This window comes from Zeugodacus cucurbitae, chromosome 3, assembly GCF_028554725.1.
Source record: "Zeugodacus cucurbitae isolate PBARC_wt_2022May chromosome 3, idZeuCucr1.2, whole genome shotgun sequence".
In the NCBI taxonomy this organism is placed as follows: domain Eukaryota; kingdom Metazoa; phylum Arthropoda; class Insecta; order Diptera; family Tephritidae; genus Zeugodacus; species Zeugodacus cucurbitae.
In genome coordinates, this window is record NC_071668.1 from 5,857,062 (window position 1) to 5,872,315 (window position 15,254).

General features: G+C 31.6%; 1 protein-coding gene across 2 annotated transcripts in view; it reads right to left on the reverse strand.

Annotated features, from left to right (window-relative positions):
* Positions 1-8,962, reverse strand: part of LOC105214195 (formin-J) — a 70,237-nt gene extending 61,275 nt beyond the window's left edge. Inside the window, exons 1-2 of one of the 2 annotated variants that reach the window (XM_029041642.2) lie at positions 8,862-8,962; positions 7,641-7,917 (exon numbers count right to left, since the gene is read on the reverse strand). The gene's annotated coding sequence lies outside the window, so the exon portion shown is untranslated. Of the gene's footprint in view, positions 1-7,640; positions 7,918-8,688 lie in introns of both variants that reach the window. The other variant, XM_054226534.1, reaches the window with a different exon arrangement.
* Positions 8,963-15,254: the final 6,292 nt, after the last annotated feature.

A 15,254-nucleotide genomic window follows, 5' to 3' on the forward strand; every position in this document is an offset into this window, starting at 1 on the left:
CACTAACGTTTTATGTAGCATACTTTCGAGCGCCTACAGTGTGTGTTTCATGAAAACTGATTGGCTAGTTAATAAATACATCAGCATTTTGCATTTAGCGTAAGTTTGTGTGTTAGTGCCCGTATTTGCAAAGACTTTTCTTACTTCAGATTTTGCTGAATCTAGCCTTCGTTTAAACGATTGTAAACCATAAACTTTGATGTGTTTGCGGCCAGTCAGGCATACTGAAAATATGCAAATTACTATGATATGCTGTCATGATATTAATATGCATAAAGTTATTTGTATTAGTTTGCTTAAGTGAATTTCTATGCATATTAATTTCTTGCTCTGCCTGGAAGTATGTGAAGTAGAGGCAGCCTATTAGGCAGTGTTGTTCTATATGTTAAAATAAATATATTTTTTTGTGTAGCTGGCACAATTTTTGTAGAGACTATGATTACTTATTTCATATTCCGACGGAAAATCAATTTGAACGTGCATTTGCATACGATTTTTGTACAAAATTTGAAAAAGTGTTTTATTTTTATAAAAGAAAATTGTTTATTTTCAACTGAATTTTGACACATTTTTATTGGTATTAAATGGATTAAGCTCTAGAAATATTTTGTTGAAATTTAAATTAACATATTTTTAGTTTTATTCAATTAAGAAGGCATTAAGTTTATGTGAATGGACGACAAAAAGCGATATTGTCACTAATCGTTTAAATGGAAAATTATTTAAAATATTTTAATGCTTGAAATTTGGTCTGTCTATTATATATATGTTTTGATTACTATTATTATTGTTGTTTATTTGAAGAAAGGCATGCCATGCAATTGCTCATTACAGCAATAAGTGTCAGTAAATAGATAATAACAGTGGATGTAATCATGTCAAGTGATTGACTTGCATATGTTTTGCAGAAATTGATGAACCCACCTGCTGATACACAACAGGTTCCAAGTATTAGTAACATATATAGCTTCAATGTCTAACCACTTATGAATAAATATGTAATACAAATTAAATTTACGAGTAAACTCTAGCATACCCGTTGAAAAAGAGTTATAGAATTACATTGCAATCATTTGCACATTCAAGCACCGCTTCAACTATTCTACCTTAACTTATGCGTGTCACGCACAATAAATTCCAATCAATCCATGCCGCATATACCAGTGCGTATAAATTGATTTATTTAATTCCATTTGGCAATTGCAACTATTGTGTGTTGTAAGGTAAACAAAGTTTATTTGTTGATGGCGCTATGTGATAAGTGACACCAAAGTAAATAAATTGAGTACAAGTGTTGGAATTTCAAATATCTAAGGTTAACACAAAAGGATGATATCCATAGAATATAATAATACAATGAAGGCATAGAATGCTGAAAATTGTAAATAATAGATACCACATAAAATGTGAGTTTCAAGTACCTAAGACAAGTGTTCCACATAATTTAGCAGTTGGCTAAGAAATTACTCATACGCACTGTCGAACTTTGAATTTCGAGTTGTGAAATAATGGATAAATAATAAAATTTTTGTTGAAAGTTTTTTGCAAAATCTTTGAATTTTCATAATATTGCAGCTTAGATAATCACATTAAGGGGTTAGGGTAAGTCAGAGACACGAAAAAATGGGAATTTTCAGTAATTTTTTTTTTGCTACTAAATCATGTTATGATAGAATAGTAATAATATGGCATTATTATACAATGTTTTGACTTAAAGTCCCGAAAATTTGAAAAAAAAAAATTATAATTTCCACAGTTATAGCTGTCTGTGTTGACCCAGTTTCCAAAAAAAGGTCCTTGCGGTGACAATCATAAGTCCTTGGAGATTCATCTAAAATCAATCGGATAAAAAAAAATAGTTTTATAAATAGATAATCCTGGGCCTGAATCAAACCTTTTTTTTCAAAAATTAACAAAATGGCGGCACCGAGAAAAATCAACAGTTAATTAATCTTGCAAATCGAAACTTTTGAAAAAAAAAATCTTTAGTTCAGGCCTGAGTTTATTATGCATTCTAAAAGCTGTAGAAATTTCATTAAAATCTACTGTGCGGTTTTCGAGTTACAGTTGTCACCAGTTCAAAAAACATAGTTTTGAGAAAAACGCATTTAAAGTTTCACACTAGCGTGTTGGAGTGCCCGAACGCTCGTTGTTATTTGTCGAATAACTCTAAAAGCAATAACCGGATCAAATTTTCAGAGTACATTTTTATGATATTACACTTAACGAAAATGTAAAAAAAATAGATTTTTTGAAAATTCTGACTACCCTAACCCCTTAAAATTTAAAATTTCGCGAGTCCAACTGTCAAACATTTTTTTGGCTGATGGCATAAGTGCATAAGTCCGAATGCGGACTATTTTGAAAGCGACAACAGAATAAATAAATATTTTTTTCAAAAAATCTAAAATTCCCGTTATTTTTTGAACACATCTCGTATATACATATTTATATTTATAAAGATATCACGCATTCTCAATACAACCATTCACTAATGGCAGCTCATTATTTCAGTCTAAATACTAGATTTGCAGAAAAGTATTGTCTTTCTTCACCAACTTCCTGGTTATAAAGCATATGCATCAAAGCACTCAGCTTTTATAAGGGTAATTATAGCTACTAACAGTAAAAATACGCAGCATTTTTTGCGGGAAACGAAAGATGAATTCTCATGCACATTCATTTCGTTTAATAAAAACATTTCTTTTATGGCACATAAACTCATAAGAGTCCATATGACTTTTTCATTCACTTCCTTTTCATATGAAATACCAGTGAAAGTATGCGATTATAGAAATGCACGCATAAAACACTACGCTTCTGCATATAAACTGCTTATGTGAAATTATATTAAATTTTTTGCATATTTTTGTTGCATCGAACTATAACGTTGGGAAAATCATAAAATGGTTGAAAGTATATGAATATGACGAGAGTTTGTTAATATAAGTTAATATAGTAAATATAGTATATTAAAAGGTTTAGTGCTTTAATATACTAAGCTTCACAGCAGTTGTATACTTTTATGGCTAAAAAATTTACAGCTTATTGACAAATCTTTTGGCCATAGAAGCGTTTGCTATTTTCTCTACACTATGTAGTACCTTCATCTTTCAATCTTCATATTTACCATATATCATCGCACTATCTGTTGTTAAAGAAAAAAATTGTAAATACCTAGTAATTCCTGCCTGACCCATGCAAGCTCACTGCGTACTCACCAACTTAGGAGAGCTCAAAGCAACTGATTTCGCACATTTGCCAGTATTTTATTTGCTTTGTTTACTCGCACTGCTTATTATAAAATATTTATTCATGTTTTTGCTGCGTCTGCACTGTTGCTTCTCAAATGCCGTGCCGCTACAGTAAGCTCATTTAAGTCTAACAAATGTTGCTCATACGCCAAGGCAGCCAACTATTTATGTAATACAAGAATGTAGCTGTTGCTATTGAGTGGTTACGACGCGCACATTCCTGTTTTTATAACGCCAATTATTTGTAAACAAGCGGAATTAATAATTCGATTTTGCTCAGTAATAATTTTTGCTATAGATTAAAATAAACAATCGTCGCATGCAAGTTCATTTACAGTACGTAATACACGCAGCACGGGATTGGCTCGTATAGTAGCGCTGCAATTTGCTTGTTTACAATTCTATTTAATTCCTCTATAAATGTTTATATATTCGTGTTTGCATTTGGTTAGCTGTGTACGCGATCTCTTGTATAGTTGGCGTGTTTATTTTCTTTTAAATAAAATCTTTATCCACTTAGCGAGGTGGCGTTGTGTGAAAGTAAACAAAATGAAAATGTGTATACCATCGCAAAGCACTTTTTAAAGAGTATATTGATTTTGTTGGCTTTAAAGTTGAAAGGAATATACTATAGGAATACTTTGAAATCATATGAAAAATGAGATATGTGGAAGTTCCTGAAGGCCGTTAATTGGTCACTGCACAGTGGTTCGGCTTGTATGAAGGTGCGGTCATAAATACTTCCCGTTGAGATATCGTTTCGAAATTTTCACCAAAAATCTAGAAAATTATTTTAAATATATAGTAAAAAAATTGGCCCCATAGGACTACTAGGTCCTAAAGCTCCCATAGAACTGTAATTGCCATTATATGGCAATCATGCGCAAAAATACTTATCATGGTCATGGTCGGAGCATCAAAACTTTCAGTAAGGCTTTGTAAAAATATTTAAGAAAGCGATAAACAAGCTGAACATGATTTGTCGTTATAGTTTCCCCCATCCAACCCCCACATTCAACCTGTAAGAATAATATCATATAAACAAATCATGTAGAAAAAAAGCAAATTATCAACCAATTTAATACAGTTCATTTTTTCACTGCCATTCTACAGCCATTATAATTAGAACAAAAACTTATAATGCATCCTCTAGTAAACCGTACATAGATTAAAATAAAGATGGTTTATCCTTCTTTCGAAGCCTTTTTAGTCCAATTATAATGAGTTTGAACAGTTTGAGTTTGAATAGTTAATTCAAAGGCCATTATTATTTTGACGATTACTTCTACATCTGTAAATTTCTTTACCTAACTTTAACACTTTTATTCTCTTAAGACTCTGGTAAAGACAATGTAAAAAAAATCTAACGGGGGATCGCGGGGGAACACAACAAAAACTTTATGCAAACACATTGAAGACGGTTCAAAAAATAGGTTATATAAAACACTAATTTCACATAAAATACAAATCACGTTAGACTTAATTAATTTCACAGGTTAAAATAAATACCTTTAGCTTCAAAAGCCATTAAAAATAATCTTGATTCGTTAACCTGAACAATTATCAGAACAATTTGAAGTGCGTTGTTGCTGCGAATTAAAAAAAAAATGTCTGATGTGCTTTAAAAAAATACAGTTGTTCATGCGTTTAACTCTATTTTTAGAAAGTACCGTTAGATTTTTGGGAAACCCCGGTTTGAAAATAAGAAGTTTGGACAATTTAGAGGCCATCGGTTTACATTTTGTCAAAAAATCTAGAGATGGATTTTTTGATTTTTGGCCTACGGCGGAACCACTGAGCAATTGAAATCTTACAACGATTGTATTTAGTCCAATAAGCAATAATTTTTTTGCAAATGTAACCAATACAAATGTTAAGTTTTCTCATCTCTACTGCGTAGCCTTTGTTTTTAATGTTTCGTTCTACTAAACCAAATTTGAGCAACAGTAAGACGACAGCTTAAGTTTATTCACGAATATAAACATATGGGCAAATATCGGCAGCTACACTTAACATTTTTATTACCTTAAAACATTGACAAATACACTGATAACACTCATAAAGGGGGGATCGTGGGGTAACAAAACTAAATGTCTATTTAAACATGAAAATTACGTTAAAAAAATACACAAAAAAGTATAATCAATCAAAAATACATAACAAATAATAAATCAATAAAGTAAATACCTGCAACAATAAAATGCATTTTAAATAATTAAATTCGGACCTCTATAGCAAATGTTTGACCACTTTGAAATTCAATTTTGTTTTCACAAAAAGATAACTTAGCGCAGTTTCGCTGCAAAATTCACACTTTGCATTCTATTTTTAAAATGTCCCGTTAGATTTGCAGTAAAAACCGGTTTGCCATGAAGAAGCTTGGACATTTTAGAGACGATTTGGTAACTTTTCGCAAATTTTTGTTGTTATGAAATTTTTGAATTTTGTCCTATGGGCGCAACCACTGTGCACTGGAAGGAAAATATCATTTGGAAATTTCATTTTTTAGAAATCAATTAATCAAAATAAACTAAATTCTCCGTCTTCTACTCAAGGCAGACCCTTTTAGAATCCCTGAATATGCACTATCACTACTTCTGCTACTTCATAATAGCTGTTTGACCTTTGTAGTACTCCAGAAATGCGGTGTATTTCTCGGTAAATCAGTTTTTCACTTATTCTGGAATATTAAAAATAATATCATCGCCTAGTACACATATAAATAATGTGTTGACCACAGCTAGTTTAGTGGTCAAATCAAATAAATTATTTCTTAAAATAGCACACGCTAAATTGTGGTAGTGGTTAGTGTGCAGAGTCCCCACTAATAAATCTACAAGATATTCTAATTATGTCACTCTTTATGTACAACCATATATCTACTAATCTACATAAACTCTACTACTCGTATATGCTGCACTCTGCATTTTGCGTATTTGACTGCTTTCAACTCGCACAAACTACTCATAATTATACACGAAATGACAGAAATTTCAAATGTCATACACACACATATTTCAGCACACACACACGAGTGTCGTCGCTTGCATGCCGCAATACGCATACATTATCAGTGCACAAGCTTAGAATTTCGAAGATGTCACTTTGCGTAGCAATGCTTACGCGCCAGATTTTGTGAATTTCCGTTCTCAAAATTTATCATTTGTTGTCAGCGAAGTGTCCTTGTGCTAAAAATACGTACATAGAGCTGAAATGCGGTTACGAAATTTAGGAGCGGGGAAGAGATTGACAGCGGGAGATGAGAACGGAATTTTCCATATATTTACTTACTTTAGAAGTATGTAAGTAGGTATTAACAGATGATATGTGATCCAAATTGTGATCTTATGTAATTAATGGATTTTATATTAGCTACTCTGAGTTAAGTAAATATTTTACTTTGGTTCAATTGGATTCTAAAAACATCACAAAACAAAATATTAAAAATTCATCCAACTTTTGCCTTGTTCATTAGCTTCAATTTCTGCATACCACATGTGCACTAAATACCAACCAACGGTGTCAGTTATTGTTTACTAGTTAACAACTTGCTTACGCACCCCTTACGTGGTTTTGAGTTGGGTGTCCTTCAAGTTTATTTGAAATGCACTTGTGACCAGCAGAGGACGTTGAACGCAACATTGCAACTTAATTAGGTATGGAGGTATGCACAAGAGTGTGTATGTATATATGTATATAAATGAGCATATGCCTGTTTTTGTTGTTAAACCCATACAATAAATTTAAAAAAAGTGGTTTAATATGAGAATGTTAAGTATACGAGGTGGTGTTCAAAAAATAACGGGAATTTTAAACTTTCGAATTTCGGAGGCATAAGTGCATAATGGGCATAATTTTAAAGGGGAAAACATTAACGTAGACGACTGAATCAATATTAAAAAAAAAAACGAAAATTCCCGTTATTTTTTGAACACATATACATATTTTTCAGAGAATTTGTTATTTTTTGTATTTCCGGAAGAAATATTAATGACATCTTTGTCAGTATATTTTAAATACAATTTACAACTGCATTAAAATATATATTAGGTCTACAACTTTGCTTCCGCCGTTTTCCAATAGATGTCTCTAGGGTCAAGTACTGGTCGATTAAATCGATTTATATCGATCTTGGACATTTGTGTCAACATTAACCCAACAAAATAATTGTAGAAATCAGTTTGCATCCCAAACATATTCTCAACTGAAAATGTCACTTTTTGAGCCGAATTCTCGACATTTGCGTGAAATTTTGCTTTTCTTTTTTAATACCAAGAAAAATGCGTCTGAGGCTCATCGAAATTTGTAAGCGTTTTTATACAAACAAAAAAAAAATTTACAAAAAAATATTTGTTTTATTTTTATATTATTGTATTATCTACTCACCTGCAACCGATGTCCATTCATTTACTGTCTTAATTGAATAAACGATTTACTATATTCAAATAAATTTTTTAGAACGCCAATGGCTGCGTGTTGCTCCACTTGTTTATGCTTATTATTTTCTTCACACAAACTTCAAACAATATGTATTCATGTGTAATGAGAATTATTAATGCACTTCATTATGTTGTTGTTGTAATGTTAAAACGTAATTGTTGTTGTATTTTTAATATCCTGTGATACACTAAAATTTTACTTTAATGCTATTTTATGGATTGAACTGTGAAAATACAAAAATAAAATTATATAAATAATTAAGTTAAATTTAAATAATTTTTATTTAAAAAAATATATTTATTTTTATTTTTTTCTTTTTGTTGTTTTTGTCTTCTTGCAATGCATATGTTTTTGGTTTTTTTTTTTACATTACAGCAATTTTCTATTTTCTGTAACATGCCGCTTCAGTTAGCACTTGCACTTGTTTTTATTGCTGTTGTTCTATACTACTAACACAATAATCAAAGAGAGTGAGAGCACAGTTGTGTGTGTGTGTGTGTGTGCGTGAAAAAGAGCGCGAAGCAATGTGATTTTCCAGTTCAATGGCAGTGTGTATAATTTATGTAAAGCAGCAAAGAAATGCAAAAAACGTGAAATTTAAGTAAAAGTTAAACATACGTGCATATAGAGAGACAACACGCTCGTTGATAAAAAAAAAATTTTTTTTTCCTGCTTTCCCTTTAAGTAGTATTGCTGACCTTTATGCCTCTATGCAAAGCAAATTGTGCACGCTGCTTGCAGCTTTCAGTTGCGGTAAGCATGTAAATTCTCCCTCAGCATCTTTCACATGCATATTCTTTACTTCAAATTTTTTGCTTTTTCAGTTGCTAATTTCCAATTTGTATTTAACTTTTACTTTTACTTTTAAGCAAAAAGCTTTTATTTGGCTTAAAGGAAATATATATGTACAAGCATGCTGCTACACACTCACAAACACACACACACACGCTGTCAAAAGTTAGATGCTTCCTTGCACAACAGCTATGCTACACACATTTCTGGTTTTTGGTTTTTTGTTTGTTGAAAATTTTATCCAAGAAGCTGCTAAACACTTTTCACTTTTCCTGCACTTGCAACACTTCAGCAGGCAAACAATTTTCATTTAATTCAAATTGTTGTTATTTTTGTTTTATAGCACACTTTCCTCAATGCAAGTGATTGAAATACCATCTGAACAAACGAAAATCGCACATCCGTCGACACGTCCACTTCGCCCTGTGACTCTAACTTGAATGATTTTATGCGGCCTGTGACCACAGAATTCATTGGACGAGTATGTGCGTGGCTGCCTCGTGTGAGTGCCACATACATGCATGTGTGTGTGTGTGTGTGTGCGTTTATGCGCTTGCGAGTGTATCCATTAAGTTTATATTCCACTGACACGCAACAACCGCTGTTGCCGCGCAACCACCCTCTGGCTCTCCAAACTCATTTGACTTTTACTTGCACTCTCCAGCTGTCTAGCAGAGAGTAACGGAAATTTTCCAGTAATGCTTACTTGCTCATTTACTTTCGGCGAGCTTTGGTGGTTGTTGTCGAAATTTTCCTTTTTGTGCGGGCGCATTTTGTTGTTGCATTGTAATTTTGTCAGTCACAGCTGATTTGTGCTTTTGGTTGTGTTGTTGTTTCTTTTTTGTGTAAAGGCGCAAGCGATAGCATGCTTGTGTGTGGGCGTTGTGATAGAGTACTGGTTTTCCAGCAAAATCATGCGAATTGATGACGTTTGAATAGCAAAATAAACAGAGAAAAGAATGACAATATTCAGTGAGTCTAATGGGGAATAAAGATAAAAAGTAAATGTAATGTTAGTGTTTTTTTTTAATTTGAAAACATTTAGTTTTAAAATTTTAATTTATTAAATAATTTTTTTTTCCAAATTATTTTTTCAAAAATTTTTATTTTTAAAATTTTTTAATTTTCTAATTAATTTTTTTTTTAAACTAGTGTAGTTGTTCGAAATTATTTTTTTAATATTTTTCAAACTTATATTTCCTATTTTTTTCAATTGTTTCTGTAAATGTTTTTAATATATTTAGAAAATATTCAATTTTCAAATTATACTTCACTAAATATTTTTTTATATTTATTTTTTTTTTTTATAAATTTTTTTAATATATTTCGAAAGCATTCAATTTTCAATTTTGGAACCATAGGAGGGTTGCTATTGAAAATGGCGAGACCCAAAAACCTATAAAGTGTCATAACTAAGCCATAAATAAAGCTATACAAGAAAAATTTGGTGAAAGGGATCGCACTAGGAAGAAGCATATCTGGATGTATTGTTTTCTGAAAAGTGCCCCTAAATAATTTTGTGTGAATATCTCGGAAACCAATAAAGCTATATGAATCAAGCTTTCTGCAGTCGTTTCCCTTACGGACTCCATTACACACGATTAAAATTGATATAAGCGGGTAATAACACCGCTCACTGGTTCCAGTTGACTCCGGTTCCGGTAACATCATTACCCCATATCCGGCCACCTCTAACCGGTTACCACATATCCGGTTCCGGTAACATTACTTCAGGTTTCATTATCCATATCCGGTCGCCTTATTCCGGTTTCCCCATATTATATTACTTCCGGTTCCATTACCCATATCCGGTCATTTCATACTGGTTTTCCCATTTCCGGTTCTTTTCTTTTCCGGTTCCATTACCCATATCCGGTCACCTCATACCGGTTTTCCATTCTGGTAACAGTACTTCCGGTTCCGGTTCTCCCATTTCCGATAACATTTTCCGGTTCCGGATGCCCCATATCGGCTACAGGTTGCCGGTTCTGGTTGTCCCATTGCCGGTTCCAGTAACATCGCTTACCGTAACATCATCGTTATGGTACTCAATGTATAAAATATGCTTGTTCGTTATAACGGTTTTCGTTAAGACGAATATTCGTATAACGAAATATTTCGGAAATTTTTTCTTTTATTTTAAATATACAGTGGAACTTCTCTAACTCGAATCACCATAATCCACAAAAAACTTCGAGTTAGAGAGACTTTGAGTTATAGAATTTTCCATTAAAAATATGTTTTTTTTAACATTCAATTGCCAAATAAGTTTAATTAACATTTTTTTTATTTATTTTTAAATTTATTTTTTTTAAGTTTTGTTTGTTTAAATTTTTAATCAAATTTATTTTCACTATTAATTTTTTTTTTGTAAAATTGTTGTTTGAACCCATAACTTAATAATTCTACATCATTTCACCACCATTTACCGTATAATTCCATCTGAGCATAATATGGCTTATCACAACTCAATTCTTAATCGAAGAGTAACATTTCGCTTGAGAAACAAAGAGAATATCTACCCTTCCAATGGCGCTCTTTGGCACGAAAAGCTGCTGCTTCCAGAATGCACACGACTACAAAGTGATGACGGCAAAACAGGACATGCCGTTTGTAAAGCTTGCCACTGCACAAGCAGGCAACGAACGCACGCACATAGCTTAAGTAATGAAAGTGAACGGTAAACTTCAACTATACGCGGGCAGCGCGGGTGCTATTGGCAATGGAAGCGGTCTCTATGGCTATGGCCTCTTGTATGCCGGATTCATTGATGCCCAAATATAGGTCAACAATGTGCACTGGGCGAAAAAATCGGATGCAACGGTACGGCGAACAACGAAGTAAATACGAGAAACGACACGAAACAGACAACAAACAATTTTAATGCATACATATATTTATTAGAATATAAAATGGTGATGTACTGACGAATCGAACTGAACTGGATGAATGAAAAACGTGGATATAGTCTAGAATGAAGTAAAGTTAGCATTATTTAGTATGTGAGCAGGTGAAAATGCGTAAATATCAATAAGCGCCTATTTTTATGCAACAAAAATGAATTCGAAAAAATGTTACGTATACGCCCGGGTGGAAACTCGGCTTATAATACATGCTAATATTATGTTTATTGACGAAATATCAAAGCACTGATAAACAAGGTGAACACAAATAAAAACAGTAAAATTTTATGTTTAACTTTCATTTATCGAACCCCGCATTGCAGGGTTAAAGTTGCGATTGGTTGTATTGCCATGATTGAACCGCAAGCCAAGCCAACTGTTGGTGAAATGCATAAGCAAACACACCACTGTACATATGCACACGTGCATACGAGTTTATGATTGTTGTCGGTCGGTGTGACGCACCTATGCACACATACAATAACAAAAACACAAAAACCACCGGTACACAGAGCTCGTTTCAAGCGCCTGCAGTTTGTGGTTCGCCAGCAGCAGGGGGGCGTGCGGGCGTGTGAGTTGATTTCACATGTCAGCGCGAAAGCATGACATTTTTTATTAGGTCAGGCATGCAGTAAAAATGCGCTCGCATTCACCGTGCAGTTGTGTAAGCAAATGTAGAGGTGCTTACGAATTTATGCATCCGTGCCGAGGTGAAGAGTTGTAAGCTGGCGAAATGTTCATATTTGACAGTCGCATATGCACATATACACAGTTATGCGTTTTAGTGCAAAAGTTGTGCTGTGAAATTATATGCTCGCGCTACTTTTTCTACTCTCCACCTTTTATATTGGCGACTTATGCGCGCATCAAATCGTAATTTGTGTTGTGCTTCTTCTTCTTTTTCTTTTTCCATTTTCCATTTTGCGTTTATTGCTTAGGCGTGCGTATAACTTGCCAACGTTATCTTCTTAGCGTGATTTGAATATTGCGCAATATTTACGGCTTTGCTGTGTGGTTAGTAAGCAGAATATTTTTCCATTTCAATCTCGTGTTTAATATCCTTCTTTGCCGCAGTTGTGGCATTTTTAATAGCAGTAATCTTAGAAAATAAGATGCGTGCAAATGATGATGACAAAGGCTTGATGCGCGTTCGGTTAGCAGTCGAATATCGTCAATCTAGCCGTTTATGTAGGAAAATGTCATATTTTTCAAGTGTTGGCAGTTGTAGTTATTAAAGTGCGACTTTATTTTCTGATAAAAAAATTTGATTTTATTAAAAAAAATGTATTAGAAAGATTCTGATTAAAAAACATCTGATTTTATTAAAAAAGTTTAATTTTATTGAAAAAAAAAAACATTCTGAAAAAAAATCTGGTTTTGATAGAAGATGCTGTTTTATAAGGAAAGATTCTGATTAAAAAAAACGATTTTATTAAAAAAGCTCTAATTTTATTGAAAAAAAATGTGGAAAAAAATCTGTTTTTTTATAAAAAATGCTGTTTCATTAAAAAAGATTCTGAATGTGATTTAAAAAAAAATTCTGATAAAAAAAATCTGATTTTATTAAAAAAAAAACAATAAAATTCTGAAACAATCTGACTTTTATAAAAAAATGCCGTTATTATTAAAAAATTCTAATTTTAATACAAAAATGTTTAATTTTATTAAGAAAAATTCTGATTCTGATTTTAATAAAAAAAATTCTGATTTTATTTAAAAACATTCTGTTACATTAAAAAATTCTGGTTGATTAAAATTATTAAAAAAATCCAACAAAAAATCTGTTTTTTATAAAAAATGCTGTTTTATTAAGAAAGATTCTGATTAAAAAAAAAAATATTTTATAAAAAAAATTTTAATTTTATTGAAAAAGAAGTGAAAAAATCTGTTTTTTTATAAAAAATGCTGTTTTATTAAGAAAGATTCTGGTTGCGATTTAAATATTTCTGATGATTAAAAAAATTTCTATTTTTAATACAAAAGTTCTGATATTATTTAAAAAAATCTGATTTTTTTATAATTCTAATTTTATGGAAAAAAAAGTGAAAAAAATTTGACTTTTATAAAAAAATGCTGTTATTATTAATAAATTCCAATTTTAATACAAAAAATTTTAATTTTATTAAGAAAAATTCTGATTCTGATTTTAATAAAAAAATTCTGATTTTATTTAAAAGCATTCTGATACATTAAAAAATTCTGATTAATTAAAAAAATTCTAATATAATTGAAAAAAAAAACTGATAAAAAAATCTGGTGTTTATGAAAAATGCTGCTTTATTAAGAAAGATTCTGATTAAAAAATTATAATTTTATTGAAAAAAAATATGGTTTTTATAAAAAATGCTGCTTTATTAAGAAAGATTCTGATTAAAAAATTCTAATTTTATTGAAAAAAAAAATCTGGTTTTTATAAAAAATGCTGCTTTATTAAGAAAGATTCTGATTAAAAAATTCTAATTTTATTTTAAAAAAAAGTGAAAAAAATTGTTTTTTTTTTTTCATAAAAATGTGGTTTTATAAAGAAAGATTCTGATTGTGCTTTAAAAAAAATCTGATTTTATTAAAAAAAAATAAAGTTCTGAAAAAATGCTGTTACTATTAAAAAATTTAATTTTAATAAAACGGTTTAATTTTATTATGAAAAATTTTGATTCTTATTTTAATAAAAAAAGCAGATATTATTTAAAAAACATTCTGATTCATTAAAAAAAAAATTATTTCGATAAAAAGCAATTCTGATTTTAATAAAAAAAGTCTGACTAGATTAAAAAAAATTATAATCTTAATAAAAAAGTTTTCATTTTATATATAAAAGATCTGATTTTAATAAAAATAAATTTTGATTTTAATAAAAAACAATTTGACTTTTTCTCAAAATAAAATTTTCATGTTAATAAACAAAAAATTCTGATTTTTTTTTATACCGAAGCAACTTATTCAAAATCTCCTCTCTTTCTACAAAAAGCTTGCCGAAGCGAGGGAAACATAATAGCTGAAGCGAGGTGGCGCGCTGCAGCAAATGGGGACATACGTGGTGGCCACGAAGCGCAGCTATGACTTTGTTGTTGCAAAAACGGACACACACACAAAGCGGAGTAGCTGTTTATTGCGTTGGCATTGCACGCATCTTTCCCTTGGCGTTCGCGAGCACAAAGGCGTTCCGTTGCGCTTAATGAAATTTTTTGAAAGTAACTTACGCCACTGCAACACTAGCGCGACGCAACGCGAAAAGTTGGCGAGTGTTACAAAGCAGAATGGCAGCAGGACCTCTGAGGCAGCAGCTACGCGTTGTAGAATGTTAAGCAGTCCCTTGCTGCGTTGTCTTTGAAATTGGTAGACTACATAGCGAGCGCCTGACTAAATACCACACCGACTGTTGCACAGTCACTGTCAACGAAATCGAGTGTCTACGCTTAACGGTCCCACCTGCGTGTGTACTCCTTTCCATAAGCACACTTTTAGAATATCAGGGAATTATTAAATGTTGAGAACCCTTTATTATTTTATTTATTGTTCAAAATATATTCATTTGGAATTATCTTTCTGTGTATAGCTTTGATGTATGTATGTATGTATGTTCACATTTGTGTTTATTGTTTTTGTATTAAAGTCAAATGAAACTCTTCACATTTTCACCATGAAGTTTGCTAAAACGACTTCCAAATAATTTCTGATTTCATTTCATTTCTGCCAAAATCACAGTATTGCTTCAATTTCTCCACACAGTGGCGCCCACTAAATGCTAAGTATCATGCTTCAACATGCGCTTGTGTATGTGACGCGCTAATATATTCCAAATGTTCTCGCAAACTGAATGAATGTGGCTCCCACCCGTCCGCCATAAAAAAATATATAAATATAT